Source organism: Mixophyes fleayi, chromosome 9 (genome assembly GCF_038048845.1).
Source record: "Mixophyes fleayi isolate aMixFle1 chromosome 9, aMixFle1.hap1, whole genome shotgun sequence".
NCBI lineage: Eukaryota > Metazoa > Chordata > Amphibia > Anura > Limnodynastidae > Mixophyes > Mixophyes fleayi.
Genome location: NC_134410.1, coordinates 113175266 through 113186576, shown reverse-complemented (window position 1 = coordinate 113186576; position 11311 = coordinate 113175266).

Sequence of the window (11311 nt, the reverse complement as noted above, 5' to 3'; positions counted from 1 at the left end):
AACCAATCACAGTACTAAGCACCTGCAGCAGAATTTTCACACTGCCTTGGGTCACTGTGAATTAAATATGCACATGAAACACTACTCTGCTCTAACAAAACTAAATAGAAAAGAATTGCAAAGAAATTAAATGAAGACATGTTTGCAGCCCGGGAACAGAGCAGCAATAGGCATATAGCTCGCTAGAATAAAATGTTAAATTGAGCTTTAAGCACCCATAGGAGGTTATGGTATGTTTTCTTACATCTGGCAATCTGCTGGTACAATGTCCTGAGTTGAAAATTACTTTTGACCCTTTATCGTTTAGCTATCTCTCCCCTGTGTGGCGCTTAAGTGAGGATCCCAATGGGATTTCACCTGAAATTAGCCACAGGAACACTGCATTGGAGATTTAAACTGCCCTGAGTGGAAATGTGTAGAGAAGACATCACCTGATTGGACAGTAGTGGTCATTCAATCAGAGACCGTATTCTCTCCATACCTCCCAACCTAAGTGACTAAATCCGAAATGTGTAGCAGAGAATGACAAGTTTCTAGCCAGCTGATTCACTAATATGCCTTTTCCTATTAAACTGGTATAAGTTTAATTACTATATTAATACATGTGTTAAATAAACACTTGTTCTAACAAGTGCCTTCTGTATTTTCAGCACTCTCCATTGCTATGCACATAATGATTCCTGTCCCTGGAAGCACAACAAAGGTTTAATACCTCAATGGGAGATGCAACTGATAGACTCTGTGTTGCTGACACTTGCGAACTCCGTGCAAACACTCCCTCCTGGCTTCTGGGTCCCATTATATTGACAGTACTTGGTTTCTGAGTCCTACATCATTTTAATACATTAAGTGGTATTTGGATTCAATTTCTAATCCTAAAATATGGATTTAATGCATCACTCATTCTAACCCATTTTTCTATCATTTTTGGTCATTAGAATGGGCCGCAGATATCGGAGGGGCATTTATGAACAATGGTGCTTTAGTCCACAGCAGACATTTGTCTTCAGGTTTTTACTGCGACTAGAGAGATTACAAACTATGATGCATTAGTGGCCTTTCTACCTGTACATCCGTTATCATTAACATAGTCCAATATGTAATGACAACTTTGCACTCGTCAGGTTGCATGGCCGTTATGTGATGTTCATTTTAATGAGCTGGAAATAAGTAGATATGCAGAAAAAGGATGGGAAACGGTGAATAAAAAGGAGAGAAGTGGAAGAGAGCATTGCATATTATTAACTACGAGCAATGAAAATGTATTATAAAGTGTATATGTCGCCAACACATGGTGGAAGTGTGGCCAATCTGTGGCTCTCCAGATGTTGTGAAACTACAAGTCCCATAATGCCCCACCAGCCACCAATAGGTGCCACGTTGGGGGCCACGTCCCTTTCCGAAGCACTAGGCCACTGCCAAACCCCCTCATCTCCCTTAAAAAGATCAATGAATTTCCACCCATCCCGCAGTAGCAGGTTTCTCCTAAATACTATACAAGCACATGCAGCTCATCTGTTTTCACAGTTTTATTGCTTGTTTTGTTTTTAGAACTACTTATGTATAGTATTAAGTTTTACACCCATTATATTATTTAACGCTATTGACTGGGAGAGATTGAAGCAGATGTCATTCCTAGCTGTATAAGCCCTCACCTTATTGGATGTGAGGTGATCACGTGATGCCCACATCTAATCATGTGACATCTAATCATGTGACAACCTCTTTGGCCAGGGATGTCCTCTGCTCCACTGTTTTCTGGCTGATCTCAAAAATTTTTATTGCAACCAGGCGGTTTCTAGTCCCTTTCATTTGTATCTACTGAGGTACGTGCTCATGTCTACTAACACAAGCAAAGTGTACCTGTTATTAACACTGGTTTTTAAGGAGCCCACACACAGGACATTTACTTCTGAAGCAATAATTTTCGATGAGAACAGGGGTCGAACTTGAGGTATGGACTGGTCTCCCTCTACTTTCACATGCAAATGAGCCTTCCTGTTGTGAGATGAGATATTTAAATGAGTGTCACAGGATGGACATTGTGCACATCGGGGACAAACCCAGTTTGGAAGGTGTCTACAAAGCTTCTTTCCTACCGCAAAACCACCTGATATTTTTCAAGGTGGCAGAGATTAGAGAGCCGCCTATACTTTCAATTGGCAGCACTTTAGGAGGAACATGTGAAAGTAGAAATAACATAGGTAAGTGGTACAAAAGTGGTAGTAGGCAGGGCAGTGACTGTCTCACTGTTTTCAATGCGCCTATTCACATAGGCAAACCGAGGGGGGGGGGGGTTTCCTAGTGCCTGGAGACCCCCCTCCAAGCCTGGGGCACTGTATAATTGAGGTGGATGGACCCTGCCCCCGCTTCACACAGCTCTGCTTGAAAAGGGAGAGCTACATGCACCTAACAGTAGTACACGCAGCATTGTCCATGTATATTATGGGGATAGGGAGAGTTGGAGAGCAGTCAAGCACGGTCTAAAATTATAGCCACGCCCCCATGTATGCTGGTCACACCCACTGGCGGCGTTGTGTGCAAACCCCTCTCTACAAATCCTGCGTTTGCCCCTGCATTCCTATCTGGTACCAAATTCTCGCAAATGTTCCCGCAAAGCATCTGAATGGGTAATTTTCAAGCCAGGGAGTGAGTGGACACCTATGTATGGTAAAGTTGGACAAATAAGCATATTTCAGCATAATTAAATGTGATTAATATCCACATATGCTGCTTTTAGTAAATGGCCCTTAGTGATTTCATGATTTGCTCATCGGGTATCATTTGGAACAGCTGCAAATTGATCAGCATTAATATCACACGATTGCATGACAATGTCCTGTTAATACTGAACAGAACAAGTTGTTGCAACAGTTTTTACATGAAAACATTTTGTTACGTAACACTAATATTTCTAACCAAATCACCACGCTCTGTCCCGCTGAAAATTCCATAGAAAAAGCAGTATTACATCCATCTCTGTGTTTTCCAAGTAATACACTGTAGATTCTTCAAACTTGATTATTGGACAAGTTGTTACATGTGAATTACACCATAAAACATTATTGTTTTCAGATATTGCAACCTGTAGCTACTACAAAAGTCGCCTGTGTGAACCAGTACAAATCATGGTGTAGCAAATGGTAAATTATTATCTGGATATATTTTTTTTAATACAGAAAACTATGCCAGCCGTGTTCAGTGCACAAAAGAAACAGTTAGGGCTAGATTTACTAAGCTGCGGGTTTGAAAAAGTGGGGATGTTGCCTATAGCAACCAATCAGATTCTAGCTATCATTTTGTAGAAGGTACTAAATAAATGAAAGCTAGAATCTGATTGGTTGCTATAGGCAACATCCCCACTTTTTCAAACCCGCAGCTTAGTAAATCTAGCCCTTAGTGTCTATAGATTGAATGTTTGCTTCACAACTAGGCCATACCAACAATACCAATTGGGTAATTGAGACAATTTCGGCTATGCCCCCAACCTGCCCAAATCAAGCCCCCTGATCTGCTGCAGCAATGCTGGCTTTGGGTGAGGCCACACTCCTTTTGCAATAGTTCACGCCACTTTCATCCCACCAGAAATCTGGACTTGCCCTTGAAAATTGGGACTCTTGGCAGGTATACGATAATGGCTTTGTCATGATAGACATGACACACCGTGTCCATGAAGACTCATATCATGTGCATTCTAAATGTGCAATTGCTCCGCCAGGTTACCCAACACTTTATCACTAAACATACCCTTGAGACCATTGGCACCTTCTTGAATTTGAATATGATATTTACAATGTTGAAATAAGAGTAATAATCCGGTGTCACGGGCACTAGGAGTCTTGCCCAGGAATTCACCAGATGACTGGGCTTACCAGAGTGGTGAAGTTAACACAACGGTCCTCTGGTAGCGGGGTGACTAGAGGAACATATGTCACAGCAGATGGAGAGAGAATGCCAATAAAGAATAGGAAAGTCAGTGACTTGCAGCAATCTTGGTCAATGAGTCAGCGACTAGCTGATATTGTGGAAAGGCAGATTTGAACACGGAGATCAGGATGGACGTGAGCAGATGCGGAGAGGTAGCAGGGAAGTCAGTGGTCTGCGTACAGCAAGTTGTACCACTGCTATGGTGAGAAGACTTGTCCAGGTGCAGGTAGGTAGTGGGGAAGTCAGTGGTCTGCATACAGCAAGTTGTACCACTGCTTATGGTGAGAAGACTTGTCCAGGTGCAGGTAGGTAGCGGGGAAGTCAGTGGTCTGCGTACAGCAAGTTGTACCACTGCTTAATAGGTGAGGATTTGTACAGGTGTCGATGAGTGGAGGCATACAAAGGATAATAGGATGCAGACACTGAGAGCACAGAGGAACTTGATCCCAATAGATATGCAGCGTATCCAGCAAAGTCTATAACGGTATGTGGCGCTGCTTGGTAGAGACTTGCTCAGCACAGATATGCAGGCCAATAAAGGATAGTCAATCACAATTATGCATATAACGACTGAGTAGTACGGTTAATTCCAAACAGATATGCAGCGTAACAATAACAGTCTATAGCGGGTATGGATACCGCTGCTGAGAGTGGAAACTTGTCCCAGCGGATATGCAGAGTAAACGTAGAAAGTCAATAACAGATAGGCATATCGCTATTCAGTAGAACAGTCTGTCCACAGGAAGATGCAGGGACTGCAGAGACGCTGAACGGCAGAGACGAGTGTAGGAACCACAGGTGAGTAGATCCGGTAATCAGAGTCCAGCTGAGGACACAGGCAGGAAACAGGAGACTGTAGCAGGTATGGAAACCAGCGATGAGTAGCACAGGGAATCCACAGGAACTGAAGACACTAGTAGTACACAGGAGACAGTAGCGGGTATGGAGACCAGCGATGAGTAGAACAGGAATCAGCAGGAAACTGAAGACACTAGTAGAACACAGGAGACACCTTCAGAGACTCACAGGGAATGAGACTCAAGATCAGGCCATCAGGTAATGAGCACAGGTGCCTTAAATATGGAGAGTTGCCTGATCAACCAATTAGATTAAAAGCAACAGTCACAGGAGTTCTTGGGTGCTGCGCATGCGCAGTCCCTCAGGATGGCGGACGGCCGCGGTTCAAGATAGGTGCCGGCAGGAAGGCTAGGGAGCCACGCACCAGCGTAGAGGCACTCACAGTCCGGTGAGTGACATCCGGTTTGTTTACTTATCTCTGCAGTGCTCGTTCATTGCTACTTGATTATGTGCTGTCTTTGTACTGTTAACTATCTATCTATCTATCTATTTATCTGTCTGTCTATAGATGTCCCAAGACTGTACAAGTACGCAGAGGTTTCAATTTCACACAACCTTTGTGGACCTTCAGTTTGCTAAATAGCACTCTCTGTGCTTTAGCATGTATTCCCTGTAGATACAAGTTTTGTAATTACATATGACATCAATCAAAATTACATTAACCCCCACTTCCTCCTTTGCTTTATATATTATATTTATATTTTTTGCTTTGATTATCTACATAGGGTCATACAAAATACTCTTGCAGATGTCTAATCATAACTGGCTTTCTGCAACAAAGTATTGGCAGCAGACAGTTTTTGGTCATCCAGCGTAATAAAATGTCCTTTGTCCTTCAACCCTAGTCAATGATCCAGGTACTCACTTTGATTCACTCACTGTTAATGACAAATTATTGGTTTATGCAAGATGAGTTGTAAAATACATTGAGGACAGATACATCTGTATTTAGACTATGACTACATCATTTATGTATCTCCTCCATTAGATCTGAGCTAAGTGCTTTTTTTAACCTTCATCTTTTTTAAAAGTAACTTTCTCCAATAAGGGTTTGATCTCTTGCTTTAGTGATAAATCCATTTCAACCCACTACCCTAATGATATTAAGGCTGGGGATAGAGACAGTCATGTATTATAGGTGAATATACTACTTGATAATGTGCTGTCTTTGTACTGTTAACACAAATGGATCCTGGGATGAGTAGGGAGCGATGGTCATAGTGTATCAACTTGTCCATCTGGTAAACCAAAAATCCAGAGCCAAGACTGGACTTGAGGACTGTGAGTGTATGCAAAGTGAATTGTGAGTGCCACCCTAGTGAAAGCCAATAGTGTTCAAGAAAGAGTTAGAGGCCGAGACCTGCAGACAGTTGATGAATCTCCATGAGACCAGTCCCTGCTTGGATGCCACAAGGAACCAGGGAACAGTTCTGTGACTACCATTGCCCCCAAGGAATTCCGGTAAGATAGTGTTAGAGATCGTAGAATCCCCAGAGCCATCGCGGCAGCAGCTGAAGAGCCTGTGAATGAACCAGGGCCTATATCTGGTGCAGAGTCTGCAGAAGCCTATGCAGCTCACAAAGAGTGAGCGGATTGTGTCTCCTTCCCTAACTACCCTATCAGCTGGCAGACAATGAGAGAACTGGTGGAGACAACAGATAGTGGGTTTTAATCTGTCCAGCGTGTGCCAAATCATGTTGGTGAAAACTGGACCTGAGAAAGATGATGCCTTAGGAGGAATGAAGCAGCGGGGAGTCAGAGCACCCATTATATTATAGCGTAACCAGGAAGCATTATCATGTGTGGTACTATCCTGCTAAGAACCCCGCTGCAAACAAGAAGCATTAAGATTTCTGGATACCTCCTGGGATGCCCATCCACAATGAGATATTGAGTACCCTGCTGCACCAGAGTGGGTGTTCAATAAGGTCAAGGCACATCATTAGAGAGAGAGAGACTATGATAGCCTACATGTTGAAGAACAGGAGAATCCTACATTGTTAGCAGCATTGTACCACATACAAAAATGAAAAAGAAGAGGAAATGGTTCTTGGGTCGGAGTATCACCAAATGCAAGGTCTTATTTGTGAGGTAGGCTATTTTTAATACTACCATTGCGTAAGTACTACAGGACTAAGGCATGCATTCCGCACCTCGATCACTATAACCAGTGGGCCTCTAAAGATACTTATAATACAAAAATAGGTAGAAATCTAGGCGCTAGAATCTGTCAATATTCAAAAGAAGACAGTCTATAACCTCCATATGATATAGCAAGCACATAGCTGAAGCAGCAGCAGTCTACTATATCGTATACATATGAAATAAATATATAGAGGACGGAAAGGTGGAACAGCGATAAAGATCTTATAACAACGGCTAACTTCCAGCGGACAATTAATGTAAGCACATTACCATAAGGGGTGGAAAGAGAACCATCACTGCTGCATGAAAAATTAGATGTTTTACAGTGGGAGTGTACTGGTGATAATACTACGCTATGTTTGTTGGGGAATTTGTGGAGTATGGGGGCCCTCAAGAGACCCCTCTCTCTTCTGACCCAGGAGAATTGGGAAAGCCAGACAGGCAATTATAGGTTCTTTTGTTGTGGATGACTAGTTCTGGCTCCTTATATACTGAACTTTGTATGTAAGAGACCTTCGGTTCAAAAGCTCTGGAACTAGGGATCCAGCGTAAGGTTCTTTAAGAGTTCTAATGGAACTACCGCGTGAATAAGAGCAACCAAGAACTCTAGGCGCAGCCTTAGAGATTTATAATATTAGTATAAATATTTATTTATGGAGGAATATATATATAAATATATATATGATTGGGTGATGAATATTTTATTCTGTGTGATGACAAAATGATGGGGAAATAATTTATGTATAAGGAGTTAATGCTGATATCAAATATTTAAAGAAATTGTCAGCATAGGAAAGGACCCTAAAAGCAATGCTACTTTATTAATAATTACAGGACAGATATTATCGATTTTGTCCCCAAAATAATTTCCATTGTGTACATTACTCTGTATGGACAAATATAGTACAGGTAATCTACTATATAAATGCCTAGTGGCGTGTGTGGGAAAAAAACAAACCAAGCTGCAGCGCCACCTGCTGGGCAGAGTTATACACTGACCTATATATTTCTTGAAGGAGAAGTGACAGTTGGGAGTGGTTGGTGGTTGCCGGGGGTGACAGTGGGAAGTTTTTAACACCTTAAGTAGCTTGATGAAGGATGTGGCGATGAAGATGAAGGATGAGGTGATGGAGAAAAATGATGAGGTGGTGACATGTGGACAAAACCACGTTAAAAAAGGGCGCTTGCGTTGGGAAGTAAGGAGGAGGCCTGGGCTAGGCCCAAATGCATGACAAGAACCTTTTTAACACCTTAAGTAGCTTGATTTGACTAGAATGCATGAGTATCATGCACGGGTTAACTTGTATTATATATGTGATCAGTACAATAAATGCATTATAACTAAACCCTGGATTCTCGTGTGTATGGTTAAAAATATGGTGCTTTTACCAAGCAAGAATCAATGGGGCTAAAAACATGAAAATTTAAACAAATAATATCATCATTAGTCTAGATATCACATTTAGGAATACAGGTGCTAAACAGGGCCAGTCTGGGTCCTTCACCTTCTTTACATCTTGGGGTATATTTACTAAACTACGGGTTTGAGAAAGTGGAGATGTTGCTTATAGCAACCAATCAGATTCTAGCTGTCATTTTGCAGAGTGCACTAGATAAATGATAGCTAGAATCTGATTGGTTGCTATAGGCAACATCTCCATTTTTTTCAAACTCGCAGTTTAGTAAATCTAGCCCTTTGTCTGTTGTCTGTGTCCTCTGTAGCCATTGTAGACAGAATGTCTATAAGTGTGCACTTTCTTCATATTTGGTTTTATGTCGACTTGCCTCAATAAAAAGAGCAGAGATTTATATGGGACACATTGGATCACCCTACTATGCAGATGGGCTGCTTATGATCGCCAATGTGGTACGCAATTTTTATTGATAGAAAAAAGGTTGCAATTCATAAATATTACACTAGGAGGCGCCTTTTTGTCCTTTTGTATTTTTCCACAGATAACTTTGCTTCTATTTATTTGCTTCTATTTAAATCCTAATAAACAGCTATGTGGCATTTCACTGCACCTTTTCTTCACCAATGCAGTTGTGAATTCACAGGGAATGGATCATAGGCTAAAAGAGAAGCAATCAAACAGTAAGACAACGGAATTGTGCTGAACACTATCAGGATTTAAGGAGAAGTAATTCCAATGACATTGAAGGGAATAAATGTATTAAACTCCAGTATTATCAAATCCCAGATATTCGGCGATTTTGCCGTCCACATTTAATAAAAGGCAATCCAATAAAATTGCAGTTTTATAACTTTAATACTACATTATAAAACTAATAAATAAGATAAGCAGTTAAAGAATTTAAAATAAATCACATCGGATCATGTGTACACTCCGCTGTCATTTAACTATGTCAACAACTAAATATAAAATCTCTCCATGGACCACTAAAATGGTGTAATTTATTGTAGAGCAGAATATATATATACATATATATATATATATATATATATATATATATGATTAGAGATGTTCAGGCTGGGTTCCTCGAGAACCGAACATACCCCAACTTAGCAGATCCGAGTACCGAATTGAGCCAACTCGGTGCTTTCACGCTTTTTCTGATTTGTCATCGTTACGTCGTCAGATCTCGGATCTCGCGATTTTTGGATTCCTTTCTAAGATCCAACATAATGGTGGGAGGGAAGGCGGGCCCAAGGTCAATTCCATCTTGCACCAATTTTCTTTTCTGCCACTGCTGTGTCCTAGATGTGCTAGGAACTGCCGTGTGTTTGTGTCAGTGCTCTGTCGCTTACCATCCAGCCAGGTCGCTGCAGTATTTGTCCAAAAGTGTATGAAAATAATAATGTGACCTGTGAGGTGGTCAAAATTGACTGCAAATGATTTGAAATTATTGTTATTGAGGCTATTAATAATGTAGGAATAAAAAGAGAGCAAAATTATGTGATTTTAGCATATTTTAGGATTTTTTCTAAAAAAATCCAAAACCAAATTATATATATATAATACTTAATCTAAATTAATTTGCATTTGTACCTAAGCAGACATATCCTGCTAGTAGAATACATAGTTGGCATGTGCAATCTGTTGAAGTTGGTTCTGGCAAGAGAAGGAGATTGGAACAAAGGTTATCTTTCCCAGAAATATCTTAGAGAGGAGGGGAAACAAAGAGACTTTCTCTAAACAAAGAATGAGGTGAGTGAGCTGGCTGCGGTCCTTCCTTATCAGTCTCCTCTGGAGTGTTCAGCGGTGATGAGGGGCAGTGGTTTTGGGTTTCAGGAGTCTGTGATAGCTGCATACTTGGTCGAAAAAACAGATTATCCCGCTGCACCCTTCCTCGCGCACAGGTGAAAACTGGCATCCCTGAGAAAGATTTAGAACCAGGAATGAAAACATAATCATTTACAACGGCTCTTTTCTATTTAAACTGCCGCCACATCATTTTCTACAGTTACTTGGAGGATAATTGGTGACATTAATATTCCTGTCTTTTCACATGAGACTATCCCATACACTGGATAAGGCAACTCAAGGACTCATTAGCTACAAGCGACTGAGTTCTAGGGAAGCCTTATCCAGTAAATAACCTAGACTGTGAGAATTCTCAGTTCAGGTAGCTTCCTGTGAAACCACAAATTAGTGGCCAACAGGAAGATGTCTCAATTCCAGGCACTTGGGATTAGGATGCTTTCATACATTAGTGGGGCTAGGGAACAGTTCACAATATTGGGCCCCTGTATCCCTTTGCGAAACACAGTAGGTAACTAGCAATTTATTACATGTATGTCACGTTATAAGTGGGTTTCTGAGACTTTTGGTATGTTGTTTACAATTTAGGGCTTTTGGACGTGTGTTAATCCTGACTATGTAAAAGTAGGTTTACTACCATAGGTTATGAGTGAGGTTGGTATTGTCCTTTTTTAAGATCTTGCCCAGGAGATCTCAGGATCACCAACATACTAGAAACCGGAGACCCCAGATTGATTTCTTCATTCATTTAGGTAGGTAGACTGAGATAATAGTTTGTTTCAAGCTTCTTGCGCCTCCTGCTCCATTACTAGTAAATTTAAACATGGTGTTATGATTCCTAGTAAACTCAGCAAGCAGCCACGGAAGTATAATGCAAATGTCTTTATTCCAGCAAAATATATAAGCAAGGATTCAGTTCCAGGAACATGCAGGTTTTCATAAACAGGTATAATGAACAGGTATGGCAGGAAGGTACACAGAAATAACTGGTTTCACAGAATACTAATATAGTTTGAATGCAGGGATAATAAGGGTGAGTTACCCAATTCCAGGATGCAAAAGTTTAGTGCAGGAAGCAAACAGAGTCCAGGCAAAGTAAATGTCACAAGCAAACTTGCATAGTCCGGTAATCAGGCCAAGGTCTAAGGTAACGATAG